This window comes from Adelges cooleyi, unplaced genomic scaffold (genome assembly GCF_023614345.1).
Source record: "Adelges cooleyi isolate 19-005CV unplaced genomic scaffold, UGA_ACOO_1.1 ACOO_flye_CR_arks_rails_tigmint_CR_PRNA_8, whole genome shotgun sequence".
Classification (NCBI taxonomy): Eukaryota; Metazoa; Arthropoda; class Insecta; order Hemiptera; family Adelgidae; genus Adelges; species Adelges cooleyi.
In genome coordinates this window covers 4320551-4338637 of record NW_026096513.1, presented here as the reverse complement: position 1 = coordinate 4338637, position 18087 = coordinate 4320551, and the positions used below count along the sequence as shown (strand labels likewise).

The 18087-nt window shown below is 29.7% G+C and overlaps 1 protein-coding gene across 4 annotated transcripts in view; it reads right to left on the bottom strand.

Annotated features, from left to right (window-relative positions):
* The window catches only part of LOC126845695 (leucine-rich repeat-containing protein 4C-like), a 93321-nt gene that overhangs the window by 18413 nt on the left and 56821 nt on the right, over positions 1-18087 (bottom strand). For all 4 annotated transcript variants that reach the window (XM_050584520.1, XM_050584518.1, XM_050584521.1 and 1 more), the window contains one exon: positions 12780-12884. The gene's annotated coding sequence lies outside the window, so the exon portion shown is untranslated. The remainder of the gene's footprint in view (positions 1-12779; positions 12885-18087) is intronic.

The following is an 18087-nucleotide window of genomic DNA, read 5'->3' as shown; positions in this document are numbered from 1 at the left end:
AGGTAGCCAATGTAGCTGTTTATGTGTGTGTGTGGAAAGATAGAAGTTTATTGTGGGGATATTTGTTTTGTCGAAAATGTAAGGCTAGCGGGTAGCGAGATAGAGCTTGGATGACGTCCATATCAGATTTAAACAGTAGACTGTAGGAAAACGTTAAAAAAAATAGACTAATTAAAAGAAATAGTATACATTTCTTTTCTTTAAAATCGCCAGTCAGGTAATTCAAAACGCGTTAATGTAAATTTTAAGTTTTAGCTTCGGTGTAAAGCGGAAAAGGTATTGGTTTTACTATGATGTGGGCTTTTTTTTGTGTCGTATCACTATGCTCCGACCCCACTATACTGGTTTTTTATCTGATGAACGTGAAAGTTCTAATTTTTATAAAAAAAATCCAAGCTACAGGATATAAACAAAAATCACTATATAATAATTTAACTAGTAAATTTTCACAACAAGGAGTGTCCCATAGTTACGGAGAAAAACTTTAACCTTTAGTTTGCCAAAGTTTTATTTTGCTGATTTGGGGCTACTTACGGACTAAAAATACATCGACGAAACATAGTATTAAATGTCGTTTGCAAGGAAATATACTTCAAATTTAAGTACAGCTTAACCTATATAGTATTACGGTACGGTACAACTACTTTTAAATGTTAAGTATAGTCGGCGCAAACAGTCGTTATTAGTACATCAGACAATTCTTAAGTGAATTTAATACCTAGGGATTTTCCAGTGTGAGTAATAGTCAAATATTAGCAAACGGTATTATACCGTTGGATCGTGTAGATTAGTTTTGTATACAACATAAATGCAACACGAATTTAAAGAGTACTTAACTATTATAATACCTTTCACGACGCCATATCCATAACGATGAGTAGTAGACAAGTAAGTATCAATATTTACTGCACACTTATGTTCTCTGAGAAAGCGTTTCAATTTGATTTCGATTTAAATTGCTAACTGGCATTGTGCAATATACACTTCAACCGTATCCTGCAGCACCTTTAAATTACACACGTCAGTAACAATAAATTACAATATTATGATAAAAAAACACAAAAGTTATTTGTCCGTAGTTTTTGTTTTTTAATGAAATATTGGTCGCCTATAGATTGTGTGAGAGAAAAACTATACAATCAGACTGTTCATTATAAAAGGGCGTCCTGTATTTTGATTAATGCATAATAATTGACCAAATCAGTGGGAAAAAAGTTACATTCAAAGCGGTCGTTTTGGCATGCTTAATCGCTTTAATCACTCGTTTAAAAAGTAATACCTAGTAATAATAAGTAATTATGCCGAATTCTTATTTAAAACAATAGGTTTAACGTAATTAAATCATATTTAAAATATTCCATTTTTTAGCATGTATATTTTTTAAATATGCAATAATATTCGTCAACTTATAAGGTCAAGTCACAAGTTGAATAATTGTACGTAAAGAAATAGGTCATTGAGGTGCCCCTAATGTGGAGTATCCTCCTCATGTTAATCATGTGTATAGTTTATTGTAAATAGTTTATAAAAATACTCATTGTAAAATATAATTTACAGATTGTATGTTTTTCAATAAAAGTCAAAAAGTAAAGTAAAAAAAAAAAAAAATTAGTCAAATGTAAACGCGATAAAAAAAATAGATCATTTATTATATTTTAAACTAAGAGGTTTTAATTCAAAGATGTTAATATAAAATGAAACACAATTATTTTTTATTCTCAAAAACTAAAATTTCATTAGCCCTACTTGACTCCATAATAACATTATTGCGATATTCGAATAAATTATCGCATTGCTCTTCGGAATTTTATAATTGGATAGGTATTTTATGAAAATTTAACTTTATTTCATAGGCCGTGTGGCCGGCTGAAGTTCTTCGAAACAAGTGTTAACCTAATGGGTTTGGGCGCCCAATGTTTTGACTTTTAAATAATAATGATAAGTCTTTCTTGTTGTTTCAAAATGTACACAGTTAGGTACGCACATAACTGAACAATTCCAAACTGTTAAAATGCATTATATAAACGTTAATTTTTAAAATAAAATAAAATATTTTTATCATAATTAATAAAAAGTGGTGTTAAAATATTGTCATACAATACAAATATTTCCACGACATTTTGTAAGTATAATTTAAAAATACAAGATCTCAACTCTTACATTAACTATTAAAAAAAAAAAAATTGTATACACTCAAAAATGTTGTTCACATATTTCGGAATATTCATTACAATCTATTATAATCTGAAGTCGTGTTTGAATTATTTTTGTAACCTATAAGTAAACGGATGATTTTGTGTGATTTACATAGCATTTTATAAAGTAAAATTGTTGTTCTGACAAAAAAAAAGATTTTTCCTTTGTTCTTTTTTATGAAAATTGGAAAAAATGAATGATCTTTTTTTATGTATTATACTCATGGTAATTTCTAAATTAAACGATGAATTAACAACATCAGTAACTACATAAAAAAAAGGTAAAACTTGACATGAGTGTTAAAAATATAAATTTATGACGTCCACATGGTTTACAGCCGTTATAGTCGTTAATCAACAATGAGACAATAACGATATTTATAGGTATACTTTTATTTTATTTTAATTCCTAAAGTTACAACCTTGGACTATACTACAATGTAAAAAACAATTTTTTATTACATAGGCTAGTATATTTTTTTTAAGCGTACCCTAATAAATGTTAGTCATCGGTGCATGATGTTGTGAAAAGAACACTGTTGATATTAATTATGTGATCCTATTTAGTTCAAGTATTTAGTATCCTATTTAGTAAAACAAATTGTAATGAGCTTACCATAAAATTTGGAAATAAATTACACTAAGTAGATTTCCTTTTATTAGTTTACAAAATAATTATTATATGATATCATTCATGAACAATAATTCAAACAAATTCATTTTTAGAAATAGGATTTCTTAAAAAGTAAAACTATTAAATGTTACAAACAACTTCTTGTTGATTAAAAATGAACAAACCAAAATTACAAGCAACCTAATATTATTAAACAACCATTTTTTAAAAATTCATAAATTTATGTTTATATTTTATATCATATAAAATTATAAATTATAAATTATAATTACATATTATAAAATATATATTTTACTTCATTAATTTATTTTTTACAAGCTTATTATTTAGTCTTTTTTTTAACCACTCACTCTACAAAACACAATCGTTCACCTGTTTTATTTTTCACCAACTGTTTAAATGAATCTTTTTGTTTTTTAAGTCTTAAAATTCGATTGTTTCCACAAAAAAGAACTGATAGTACATAAAAAATACATATTTTAAAAAAGTGTCTATAATATTTCGTGTTAAAAACAAATATCAATTATCCATAACTCGTGCACCCGTACAACGCTATTTATTGCTGCTGCTACTCGTTAAAAAACCTCTCATCTAAAGGGTAAACTTTTCCTCTCCTTTTCTTAATAAATTATATTTTAATTATAGTGATATATTGTATAAAACTTTATATTTGTTATATTTGTTTTTATCTCAAGTTGCTTTTTTATTTAATTGTGTCATTAACAACAAGTAAACGTTGTATAATTAGGCAAAATATAAGTCACTGAAGTAAATATTTCTCTAAGTTATACACATTAAAAATACTATTGGTTATTTGTTTACTTTATAAAAGTTAATTTCATTATATAATAAGAATATATATATATATAATCTATACATGAAACAAGGTACCTACATCTTGAAAACTAATTTAATTTCCTAAAATAAAACTTGAGAGTTTTCACTTCAAACATTATAAGTAGGATTTTGAACTACTGACAAGGGTTATACTCGCATAAAAGTTTGCTAAAACGCAGATGTACAGCTTTTTACTTTTTTTTTTTGTAATTTCTTTGATCGTTTCGTATTACGTAAGATTATTTGTCGAGATATGAGAGGAACTTGAGGTTTATGGGGGCCACGACCTCCAATAGTTATAAAAGAGAAAGCAAGGTGCTAAAAAGAAAATAAATTTTCTACTGTCAGAAGCTTGACAAGACAATGAAATTTGTTTTTTCTAGAAATGTATTTACGACCGCCCACACAGTACTTAACCGGGAAAGTGTCGAATTCCAATTGGAGCGTAGGAAGTTTAATGTGCACGATATTTGTTCAGAATTTGTTTTATATGTTGTATACATTAACGCATATAAGTGGTATTATAATTGTATGTGATAATTAGCTTAATTATTTCGTTTAATAGTATTTAGAAGTTGTTTAAAGGAGGGAAAAAATATCAAGTATATTTTTTAAAATCTTATTTTATATTTGTATACGTCAGGTACTCCATAATTTTATATTACTTCGTAAATATTTGTTAATTGATAGTAGTTTATAATGCTGTGTAATTCAGGTTAATTGTCGCCCTAAATTTTCTAGATTTAAAAGTACTATTGGTGTATGATTTCTGACTAATAGATTGGCCAACATAGGCGCAACTAGACTTACATTTTAGGGGGTGCTAAAACTATGTATACCTGACTAATCATAATTCTTACCATCAATTTTCAAACTATTGGATATAATATAAAATATTTGAAAACAAAAATATTCTAAAATAACAAATTTCAACAGAGTATGAACATTATTAAAACGTATGCGTACAAATCAATGATTGGGGCTTGGATTTTTGGGAGTGCTAATTTTGAGTCTGGGGGTGCTAAAGTCCCCTTAGACCCACCCCCCTAGTGGCGCCTATGTTGGCCACACAAAGAAATCGGTATAATGCATCAAAATAATTGTAATGCCAACCATATACATTATCCATATCATGTATTAATAAGTACAATATAAATATTGTTAAATTGACAAAGGTTTAAGTAACATTGTTACTACTTACTTGTACTTATTCGATTCATTTGTTTAAGAATGTAAGTATAAGCCCTAAAGAAATGTTTAGTCGTAAATATGGATGTAGTTTTGTATTGCGATTCGACGACAATGAAATGTAGATTGGAGGGATTTCCATATTTAATGAAGCCACGAAAACAAATTTAATATTGTTCCACGTCTCAGTGATGCGGACTCGACGTTAATGAAAAAATACGGTTTTTTTATCGTTTAAAATTTACTTGTAATCTGCCTCGGCAAAGTCTTATCCTTCAAACAGAGCGATTTTCCATTTTCTTTGGCTTATTCCTAATTTACTTTTATAGTAAGCTCACAGAAATTGTTCCTTTGTGACTATTATTATTTAATGTAATTTGGGCTAAAAAAATTTGGTAACACGACTTCCGGACGGAACAAAGCAAACCGTCTGGATTTAATTATCTTTTTACCGCGTATACATGTTAAATGAATGACGTACACATGTTATCCGGGACTTGCCGCGCTGGACTGTGGTTTCTTGCCCTTCCGTTTTGCATCATTCTTGATGTCTGCTAACGTTTTTCAGTCGGATACAAGATTAATTGTTTACTTTTCACCGCTCTTTATCGCATATATGCGGGTTAAGATTTCATTCGGTATTATTCTTAATTACCGTTCTCTCGTTTTTCAAAATGGTTCGTGAATGGTCTACCAATTCCTGAATTTTCTAGTCTAACCCTAGCGTGAAGACAACCCGATCTAACATATTATGACACTCTGATATATTCAAAATATGCAAGAGTAAAAAAAAAATGGTCTGGACATGTACATGCTGGAAATAACGCAATACATGAATTACTATAACGTTGGTGTAAAATACTTGCACGTTGGCACGAATTAAGTTACAACAAAGTGCACGTTATATTATTCTGGACAATTAAACATTTCGTTGAACTTATGTCTAGATAATTGCGCTATCGGACTTCCCGTGTGGTTTCGACGATTCGGCGATCAATACACAAAATGTGTTTGGCTCTTGACGTGACGACCACTAACGTTTTAATGACAGCGAAAGAGATGAGCGCGCATCAGAGAGATGGAAATTTTACTCGACCGGAAAATATTTGCAACTGCTATCGTATATGTAGGCCCCATACATATTACAACCACTGACAGGCTGATAAAACAGGAAAATAATGGCTTGATGGTAGCTTAGCCATTATGATTATGCTAGAATCTATTTACAAATCACTCTCTTGATAAATTATTGTACGCCGTATAATTCATTTTGGAAATTAAGTGTTTACTGCAATAATGTAAAGAAAATCTTAAGTACAAAGTTGTTTCTGGTAAACTTTCAACTACATAGGGATTTTAGTTTGTATAGATTATTTACACGTTGACAGCACTTAAAACACTATTTGAAAATTAGTTTTGTTAACAAAAACATAACATGTACAATGAAAATATATATCAATTAGCTAGAGTGAAACATTGAATTTGCTGAGTAAGTACTGCTGTGACTTGTGATAATAGAAAAGGTTGAAAATGGATGAGTGGTCGAGATTAGGAAATAAACATAATTTAGAGCTGAGGTTTACATTATATCGGACACTATATTTGTATAAATATTGCCTATATTTTGTTCGTTGAAAAAAAGCCACGAGCTGAGCTCTTAAAACATATTTGAATCATAAAAGAAATTCTATTTAAATTTCACTTATGAACAACAATATTACATTATATGCTTTTTTAAACAGAACGGTAGCGATCCTTTGAAGTCAAAAGTTAAATGTACATGAAACGAATCGAATTTCCGTATGCAATTTCGTGTATAAAAAAAAAATAAGAACAAATTTGCAAAAAAAAAAAATATTACTTTGAAATACTAAATTTATGTTTAATATATTATTTACTATATGATTGTATTTTTTTGTAATGAGTTTTTTATTTTTAAACTCAGTTGGCGAACATGAATAATAATATTTAATCAGTAGGCAGGCTTTGGGATTTCATGAGTAGAACCCATTTGTGGGGTCGCCTTGTCCATAGCCATGTTGAGGCGAGCAAAATGCATAAATATGATAGTTCGAATAACGAGAAAATGTTTTATTGTCACTTTTTGCTTTGTCACCCAGTGATTTTCTCTAGACTTTCAAAAGAGCATTTCCCTTCCTATGATTTCATTCAATAAACTCTCACCAGCGGGTCAGCTGATAAGGCGGATCAAAGGTGAACAGATAGAGAAAACGGCTGGGGAGGTAAAAAAGGGTCGCGACCTTTTTTTTTATGTCTAGTGCCTTTGGTTTTTTTTATTTTTTGGTATTTATGAAAGACTACTGCGATTGTTCGAACCGCTATAGAATCAAATTCCAGTGGTTTATCTGTACCATTTTTTTATTTTAGTTAAAATGGGAGGCAAAGGATTTGTGGTCATAAAAGCGGCGTGCATAATGGGACATCCGTAAATGTACTTTTAACTATATCCGTATTATATTATAATAGCCTAACCGTGTATACTAGTTTAAAAGTTAGGATGGGAGGGGAGGAAGTGGAGTGTAGTATTATTTTTATCTGCGCGCATTTCCCAAACGCACTTCCCCTCCCATCATAACTTTTAAACTCTCATAACTTCAAGAATAGTTATCCGAAACTGGTTGTCGACCAGTCAAAATTTGTAATACATTATTCTCTATTTTAAAAGGTATTAAAATATATACGTTACCATTTAAGTTTCAAAAGTTGCTATCAAAAAATCTAAGTTGGGAGGGGGTAAAACAAAAAAAAATTGTGAAAAATTGAGATCACATTGTATAAAAACAATATGAAAAAAAATATTTCATTATTAATTAAACCCAGTGAGATATTGACTGGTCCGTGATAAAAGAATCACCCAGTATAATTGCTGTTTTCTGAATATTTTCCCTTAAAAAATTTCAATTACACATATTTGGCACATTTTGTTTTTCTGTACATAAATTTTAGGTATATATAGGTACTGTAATATACAGGGTTACTTATACTTCATGTAACAAATAGCATGACATTGTAATGTAAAATCTTACATGAAATATAAGTAACTCCGTATAAAAAACTCGATCCATTCGCGTCACGGTCGCAAATAAAATAACAATCCCATTGCAATTTAATATTTATTATAGGTATGTTATTTAACTTATTAACGCGAGTACTTGAATTAAACGTGTTGAGATCTGACTAAAGTACAACGATTAAACACCCAAATACATTAACTTGGATTCTCGGCAGTCGAAAAATTGCTCATTATTGTAAATTAATCCGTGGCACTTATAAGAGTTTTCGATAAATTCTTGTCGGTTATTAAAATATATAGACGAGGACGTGTGATTGGAATAATAAAAAGCTTGTGCAATTAAGGGATTATTCAGTATAATATTTATAATGAGGCGTTATAATATATGATAAAACCGGAAATTCATATCCTATTCGAGACGATCACCGGGGAGAATGTACCACGGTATTTTGCGTTTTTAATTACAAGGATAAGTTTCATCAAAAACAAAATTGGATTTATCGATTTAACGGCCGTTTCTTTTACCAAGAAATATCTGATCGTGCCTTAAAAACCTCGAGCCGCCCGAATCGGCTGACGTTCGGCTTTTACTTAGTCTCTGCTTTCACAATTTTGTTTTGTAAATTATCTAAATTGCAAACGCTCGTATGTTCGCTTCAATAAACACTTTGCCAAATTTGACATAGCTCAATAAGTATAGTTCAATTTAAAAAGGAAAATACTTATAATTTAATTTTGTTAAAAACTACAAATATCGCAAACGTCGACGGAGAGAGATGTAAAAATAACAAATAAAATTAAAACTAGCTACCAAAAACCTGATACAGGCAACGTTATGTCATGAGTGAACTTAAAGATTTATTTTGAACTCGGTAAGTTGTAAAAAAAATATATTATGATTTATCGCATCTCAAATAATTAAATGTTTACTTTCAAAATTAATCCATTTATTTTTGCACTGAATTTTCATTGATTTTTTTAATAATTTAAAAATAATTTTGACTCGAATGTGTCAACTGCGAATATCAATGTATAATAATAATGTTAATTATGAAGAAGAAAAAAATCAAGGGAAGAGGAATTTAAGACTTATTTGGATTCACTCTAGTATGCACACTGATCGATAAGATTCGATAAATAATATCCACGTAGACTTGATGAACCGAAAAGATATAAACATCACGTATAGCTTTTTGCATCAATTTGTAGCTAAGAGGGTGATTTTTTTTTTGTACGTTTTGTTTCAGTCACTTTTTGTGAGCAACTAGGCATGTAACAAGGATTTATACATTACAGTTTATAATATAATACACAATAAATGTAATCAGTTGGAACGAAAAGCGTTTATTTTTTTCTGCGTCGTTTGACCTTTTTAGCCGTTAAACGATTTTCTAAAAGCGCTATTTCTCTTACGGCTAGACCAAGTAAAGTTACAAATAGGGCAAAATGTATTATGCGTTTGTCAGCTGATTACGGCTTGCGTGTATCGTTATGTCTAATTAGGTATAGACTTACTGTATATATCGCTTTTCTAACGGAAAAATGTACCTACCGCAATGCGTTCTGAGGATAATTGCTGATATCGATTAGATATATAGGCCGCAATGACCACACAGTACATATAGGTACACAAGTAACATTAATGGCATGGCATGGCATATTGGCCTTATATATTATTAAAACTTTAATCGAAAAAATACCGTCGTAAACCGACCGAATGAAATAAATAATCGTTAAGAATTATTAGTCGTAAACGTCTTGGATCCATTGACTTGTACGGATATAAAACTGTTCCTTGCAATAAAACTACCACCGAATCAATGCGAATATTGGGTACTTACTACTTACTAGCAATAACCTGTATTATTTTTTTTCGGGTGAAATTCATTAATATTTAATTAATATTATTTATAACGTTTATTTTATCTATAATATTTATTAAGACTTAATTTAAGTAGTCTTCCGGTAAGGTTAGGGTTTGGTGGCTAAAACTGAAGATCTGAAATTATAATGACGTTGAAATGGACGTGTTGAGTTAGTAAAAGCTAGAAAGAATTAGGAATGAGAATTAATAACTATTGAATTTAGGAGTAGTTAGGTCTTCCAAGTATTCTGTCGGTCACGTCTATTCCGACATGCATAATATCAGAAGGGATTATCTATGACGTTTTCGGGAAGATTTTTTTAAAAAGTATTTTTAAAAATATTTCTAAGCAGCTTGGGTTGACGCATTATCGCATTTAAGTGTCGCTATTTTCTTTTCCTCGGTAGTCTGTTCAGTGCAAGTAAGCAGTCAGTTTATTCTATTTCATATACGGTTAAAGCTGTATTTTAATGTTAAATTTTAATAATTTTTTAAAAATCAAAATTGATCAACAGTCTAATCTAATTTGTATGGTCTAAAAATAGTTGAATTGTGAATTTCGAAAAGGCTCATATCGGAAAATTAAAATTTTTCAGGAAACTCAAAAAACTGATTTTCTTTTACATTTCCTTTTATTTTTATGAATTTTAATTTTTATATATAGTTTTTTTCATCACAATAGAAAACAGATTTGGGCCCTTTTCGCTCATAAAATATCGGTCTATATGTGTAAATGAAAAAAACGCGGAAAAATCAATTTTGATCAAAACTCGAGATGGGCCCTTTTCGAAATTTACAATTCAGTTTTAATAGAAATTAGTTATAATAATTAACACAGATACTGTTGTTGTGTGTAAACTGGTTTTGGTAATTCACCACGCAGTCTTTATCAAAGCGTCGGTGGCAACTATATTATTTGATCAGCTATAAATATTATATAAAGTATAAGGAAAAAACAGTACTTTGCTTTTAAGGCTTCTTTTAACCTTTAACAAAAAGAAAAAAAAGTACTATAATATACCGCGCGATGATGATGAGACGTGGTGCATATATTTTAAGGTTTTTTTTTCTCTAAGCTAGTAGAGTATGTACACATTTATATATATATATATATATATATATATATATATAAATATAGTTTATATAAACTCAGTTATGTATTCGCTGGTATTCGCAATTGTGTGACCTAAACGGTTTTTACGGAAACGACGATAAAACGCTTTTGGAAATGTGTTTCATTTTTGGCGCTCAATATATAATATAATGCACTACCAACACTTCCCGGGGGCGTACACTGATATTTGGTAATGCTTATATTATTATTAGAATAATACTGAACGTTTTCTTTCGATTTTCTTTTGGCACCGTCACCTTTCAAGCCCTTATAGTCTTTTCGAAATAGCGCACTCGGATTTCCAAGCAAGTATTATTGAGTCTCGACCCGTTAGTGGTTTTGGTTTTATTTGGTTTTTATCTTTTGTGAATTTCTAAACTTGCATGTCAAACGTTAAACGTTTTATTTGGTTATAGAAACGGCTTACTATGTGTAAAGTTTATGTACCTAAAATTATAATATTTATAAATAATGTATTTTTATATGATACATTATAACATTTTACGTACAATGGAATATACAAACAGTTTTAGATCATTTTAAATAATAATAGATTTTATTGGCAAAACACCGCCATTAATAGGGAACACACCTATGTTTCAATCAGTGGCGTCGTTTCAATTTTTGAAAGGGAGAGGCAAAAGTTTTAACCGACCCATATATGTTTAAACCGCTGGCGAGCTTCTTGTCACATTTTTGTAGTCTTACATAATTTTATTGTTTATATGGACAATTTTCCAAAGTATCCATGTCTCCAATGTCGTGACTATACCGACTGGCTGGCTTGTTTCCTATCTCTATATATGCGTGCCGCATCCTTGAAAGCACCGTGTTATCTCGACCAGGGGGGTTAAGCTGCCGTACGACACTTCGTGGTTGAGATAACACGATTCTATCTATGATGTGGGATAGCGGTAGGAAACAAGCGAGCCAGTCCGTATAGTCACGAAAGCCGTACGATGACGAAGATGGCCTATGAAACATCCGAAAATTATCCACATAATATTTCAATCCAGAAAAACTCTAACAAATTCATAATTATATAATTAATTAATTATGATAGGCGCGTATAGCCTAACATTTTTGGTGAGAACATTTACCAAAAAACAACACGGGACTACAAAAATATTATACCTACTTGATCTGAATTGAAATTCAGATTAAGGTAAAATACTATTAATTTTTAAATATACTGGGTGATCTGATATAAGATACTTTTTCTCGGAAAGTAAAAATATTTTGTTTTCTTATATTTGTAGGTGTATATTTTACTGTATTTTTCAATACTTTATAGATTATTATTTTCATCCCTTATACGTAAAACAAGACTTATAGACCTCGTTTTTTCAAGTGGAAGCATATGTTTTTAATTCCATAAATATGTAACCAAAATTTGGAAGCGTTTTGAATTTTAGTTTTTATTAATCCGTTTATTTTCTATACCTTTGTTATAATATTACGTTTTCCTTTATAATTGTCTTATTTCTTTGATTGTTCAAAACCCAGTAGCCCATAAAATTCATATTTATGTTTGCATTGTCCGATGAACGATTACAGCGATAACTCGACACAATAAAATGTTTTGAGATTATGATAGACTAGCGGTTCTTATCTACCTATTCAAACAATGTGAAGGATACTGTTTTTTGGACACTGAAATGATAAGCAGAAATGTAATATCTTTACAAAGACATAGCAAACATTTATTTTGCAGCTTTTGTAAAAATTATCAGGTTAAAGTTAATATTAATCGGATAATTCATAATTACTTCAAACCAAAGATATCATTAAAATAAGTTCAACATTTTCATATTTCTTAGGAAACATTGTTACATAAACCAACATTAGTTCAAAGTTCATACTTTGAATTGTTGGCATTGTTGTAATCTGTAGGAATTTTAAACTGTACTCACTTATCAGCTATATCTTTTGATGTCTGTTTTGACGTATACAATCTTGCAGTAGTTTGCTTCTTACGCATGTTAAAGACTGGGATAACTGTTTAAATCGTCTGAATACTGAAAATTAGAAAAAGTACATTATCAATTTATTTCAAATAATTAATTAAGACTAAGTATATATTTCTGATTTTGAACATCGTACAATTTTTGGATATCGTGATTTCGTTGATCATCATAAAAAAGCATCATTTGTAATTTTTTAAATGATTATAAGTATATAAACTTAAAAATGAGTACTTCTCTGTTAAACGAATTTCAATTTTTTACTGTGCTTTTGAAGATCTAAAAACTTAAATATTTCTGAAAACAACACAGTTTTTACGTTTGATTAATAAAACCTCGATTTGCGATTATATGCTAATATTATCATCTCGCTACACAATAAGTTTAATTATTCTAATCGTTTTTGCTAAACTTGAATGTTCAGAATATTAACGTTAAGATTACTTGAGTTTCTTTTGTAATAGGGATACGAATTTTAATTAGTCACGTCTTTACACCAAATCTATCTTTAAATCTCAACAATAAACAGACTAGTAAATTGGAAGAACAAAACGGTTACTAATCTAATATACATGTAATTTACAATAGATTTTCTTTGTAGAATTCAATCGAGTATTAAAATTAAGCAAAATAATGGAGATATTAATAAGAAGTTATGGCGGGGACCATAATGTGTGGTGGACGGAGACAATAAAAATGTTGTAAGTTAGAAATGTACATCAAATAGTCTCGGTTATAAATACAAAATAGAGTTATGTCGAAAAGTTAGGGTAATAGTGGCTATTAGAAACATTTGGTGAAAGATTAATTTTTTGGCTAACCCTATTTAGATGAGAATGTCAGGAAGAAGAATGTAATATCAGACTTATCATATTAACACGAGCTGATAATTATTATACAAGTAATATTTTTAATTGGGCTTTACCATCAATAACCATTATTCTTGGAGATACTAAAGAAAGAATTATTTCCAGACTAGCGTGATTATTGAGAATGGCTTGTTTCTTGAGAAATAAACTTTAGCAATAGACTGTTTAGGCTTTTAACAATAAAACAAAGTAGACAATTTTCTAAAAATGTATGTTTCAAATTTTTTATATTTCCAGAAGAAATTGTGTTCAGTGACGCCAAATACTTTTGTATGGGATTTCTAACACCAATATTTTGTTATACCTATTATTTGATTATTTTTCGATAAATAAGTTATAGTTCCTTATACAGGGTACTCTTGAGAACATTTCAGCGATACACCGGAAACAACGTTGTATTCCCAATGTTATTACTATTTACTTGGGCGGAAGTCGAAGTTTGTTTTCCTGCTATAGTTTTCCTACTATACTATATTCCTATTATAACAAGTGTTATAAATACTAGGCCGGAAGTAATAATTGGGATCAGCATATTGGAATGATTTCAAATTAAATGCACTACAAACAAACATCGACAAAAACTGACAAATTGTCGGCGTTGAAATATTTTAGTGTGAAACATTTAGTATGTTAATAAAATTTCCCACAGTAATTTCGAGTAGTCAGAAAAAGTTGAATACATTTCAATAAAACCTTTACTATATGTATAAAATATAAATATACATACGTACTTTTTTTATTTTTATTATTGACTAATAAATTAAATATATTTTATTGACAACTCAGACTATCCGTCAGAAATAGTAACTGTATGCAGACAAACATAAAACAGTTAAAAAAAAAACATCATGTGAAAACAATTAAATTATACAATATAGCTTCGTACCTATGCTAAAATGTCAATATTTTTGTAATGATTTTTTTTTTTTTTTAATGATAACGAAACCGAACGTGTATTGGAAGGACACGACACAATGTTATTATATTATATGATATTGTTTTAGCTTTGACATCGAGCTCACTGTTTTAAGTATGATAATTAATTTGCAATTTATAACACACACACACGTGCATATGTATGTATATCCCCGGTCCCATATGATGTCGGGGCACACCACAAATAACATATTCATTAAAATACTGTTATTATTTTGTTGCATCATAAATCAAAGAGCAGTGTTGTACTTTCGACTGGGTCGTGCTACACAAAGCTCGAACTGTTCTCTCTATACAAACAATGGAAAATAATATAACCATAACCATAATTATTATTATTATTCGTGTACATAGTATTTATTGTAATTTTTTTCAACTTCGATTTACCCTCGTTTTTACACCACCTCAGTCGCCGGCACAACAAGTTTACATGATTTATTTATTGTATTTAAAATGACACAACAAAGTTTGAAAACAAAATAAATAAATAACAAACCGACGAGTATGAGTATCGTATAAAGCTGCATTTAAAATGTATAATGTACATCGCAACTTTGAACGTTTTTTCGTGTAACTTGTCAAATTGTATAAACCTGTTAAGCATTTTACCGGCTCATACACTTTGTTGATGGTTTGTTTAATATTATATTTTATGTATCATACACACATGATAATATTTTTTAGCACACGTCATCCATATAAGCCAATCACCGTTAAATACGCGATTTAACGACAGATATTCTTAGCTTCTTTATCTTCCCATTGTGTTGTAAAAAAGTGTATTTAAAAAAAAAAACAATAAAATGTGTTATGTAACTCCTGGAGAGAGATGCTGTAACACAACTTCGGCTAAACTATAAAATAGATTTTATGATATCTCGGTAAAATGTTAATTAGATAATATCATAATCATAGTTCAGGTAAATCAACAAAAATGTAGTCGGTTAAGGCGCTATTACTGTTAAACTTTGATAATATTTAACGAATAGTTATTAATATTACTATTTTCTTTATATGAAGCAAGACTGTGTAACAGGTTTTAACGGGACATTAGTGGGTGTAAAAAAGTGTATTTTAAATTTTTAATTGTACCCTTTTAAATTTTGATCAGACTTAGAAGTGAATGCGGGTATAATAGATGATAATTTTTTGTGATTTTTATATAAACGAGACAGTCGAAGCTTGACGATTCAGGTAAAACCAAAAAACTACATAAAATGGCCTTTAGGGCTCAGAAAGGTTTGCCAAACTTATATGGTTGTTTTTAATGGGCAAAGCAAAGTTCGTGTATTCGCGAAATGAAATTGTCAAATGTAAAGGGACACAAAAAAAATATGATTAAGTGTATAAAAACTACACGTTGATCGTCGTCTCGTCGGGATCATGTCGACAATGTTAGTAAACATACACACACACACACATATTGTGTAATTAATCATTCTAGTCGATTGTTTGCAAATTGCATGCGCACATTGATGACGATGTAGTTAGCAAAAATAATTTACATTTTCCACTTGGGTGCACAAAAAATACATGCTACACACTTTTCGGGCTATGTGTGTGTACATCCGGTTAACACTACACCGTGTATCCGTCTTGGCTTTTGTCATCTCTACTTTTGAGGCTAAGAAAACTCAAGTGCCGTTAAGGGATAACATGCCGACGCACTCGAGTGGGTATTTAAATATATATATAAATTTGAGCAAAATCGTTTACCAGCTGGTGCCCACACTCAACAGCCAACGAGTAACTACCTGCTCTGGTGATGGTAAATTTATTGAACATAAATTCATAAAAAAAATAGTAATAATAACACAACAGAAAGATAGAGAGAGTTTTTTTTAGCGAGACAGCAACTGATTTTTTATAAAAAATAATACTACTTAAACCAAAATATACTAACACGACACAAATCTTTTAACAATAATTCTTAAATGTTATACACATTTAATAATTATTGTACGCCAGTTATTTTTAAACTATCACATTTTTATACTTATAATATTTTTTTCAATTCCCACAAAATGTTTAGACAACATCATTTGGTTAAAATTCCTATGGCTTGTTTGAGTAGTTATAACTACTCGGTAACGTCTTAGTGTACACATTAGCTGGAATTACAGAAACTGGAAGAGTCCTATACTATAAATTATATAAACTCTTACCGTTCTGCATAGTAGAGCATTTAAAAATAAAAATAAATATAATGAAGCTGTATCAAATCAATATTTATCATAGTTAATATTCAGTATTATCATATTTCTTTTAATTAATGAGTATAAAAACTATCTCCGTTGTCTTGATATTTTTTTTCAGTCTTCAATATTTAGAAAGTTCATTATTAATAACATTTTCGTAGCGAACCCTAATTATTTCTGACAAACAATTAACACACTTCTTAAAGCTAAAATATACAGTAGAGTAACAGATACGTAGTTCATTATTATCTTTCAAAACGAAAAGTTCCAAACAAAAACTTACACTGTTAAAGTTACTCTGTTTAACTCCACTATTTTTTCATTCATATTTTTCACTCAACTAAAAGCGCTAAACTAGGTACTTTGCCTAACAAAGTTTTTCAATAAAAATATTCTTAAACACGTAGTAACATACTTAAGTGATAAATAATATATTGTTATAATCTTGTACTACATAAATTGGCTGAAGCTTTAATGGATTGTTTTATGAAGCTTTATGTTGTTAAAACATGTTTTTAAGCTGCTTAGTAAAATAATTTTCAAATTATATTATTGTCCGAATAACTTCCTTTTATATTATTGTTGATTATTATTAAGCGATAGGAGTTTATAAGATCTGGGTTTTAGATTAAGAGAATATTTCACTGGAGTTGGTGTTGTGTACAATGTATCTTATTTAGACTCGTGGACCTAAGGGTAGAATTATACGGGCTCGTTTCACATGTTATAAATGTGTCATCCCAGATTTCTCGAGGCGGCCATTTATCTCCTACCTACTCTTTTTGTCTAGTTCATAAATGGAGTTGAAACTTGCTTAACGTTTTCCACCTTTTACCATTTATGATGTCTACATCAAAATTATACTGTTTTGTTGTACACAATCACTTCGCTCTGTACTGGCATTATCTACAGACCCTAGGTGGTTCGTTAAAGGAACGACGCAACGCAAAAACACTCTTAACAAATAACAATTAAACGCTTTGGTGTATAAACATAATAACGACGCTTTGTTAAACACTAGTCGTGGCATTCGAGATGCGAGAACAATAATATAGTAAGACAATAGAAATAACTACGTTTCAAAAAATCTTAAATATTTTTTAGCGTTTTGAGTCGTACAAGAGATTTTGGAAAATTCTATTAATATTGAATTTTGTTTGTAACAAAGATTCGTTTGAACTTTTGTGTTGCCAAAATTAAAACCTCTGGTAGATTTTATAATCTGTAAAAGCAAATTTATCGGTACTCAACTGT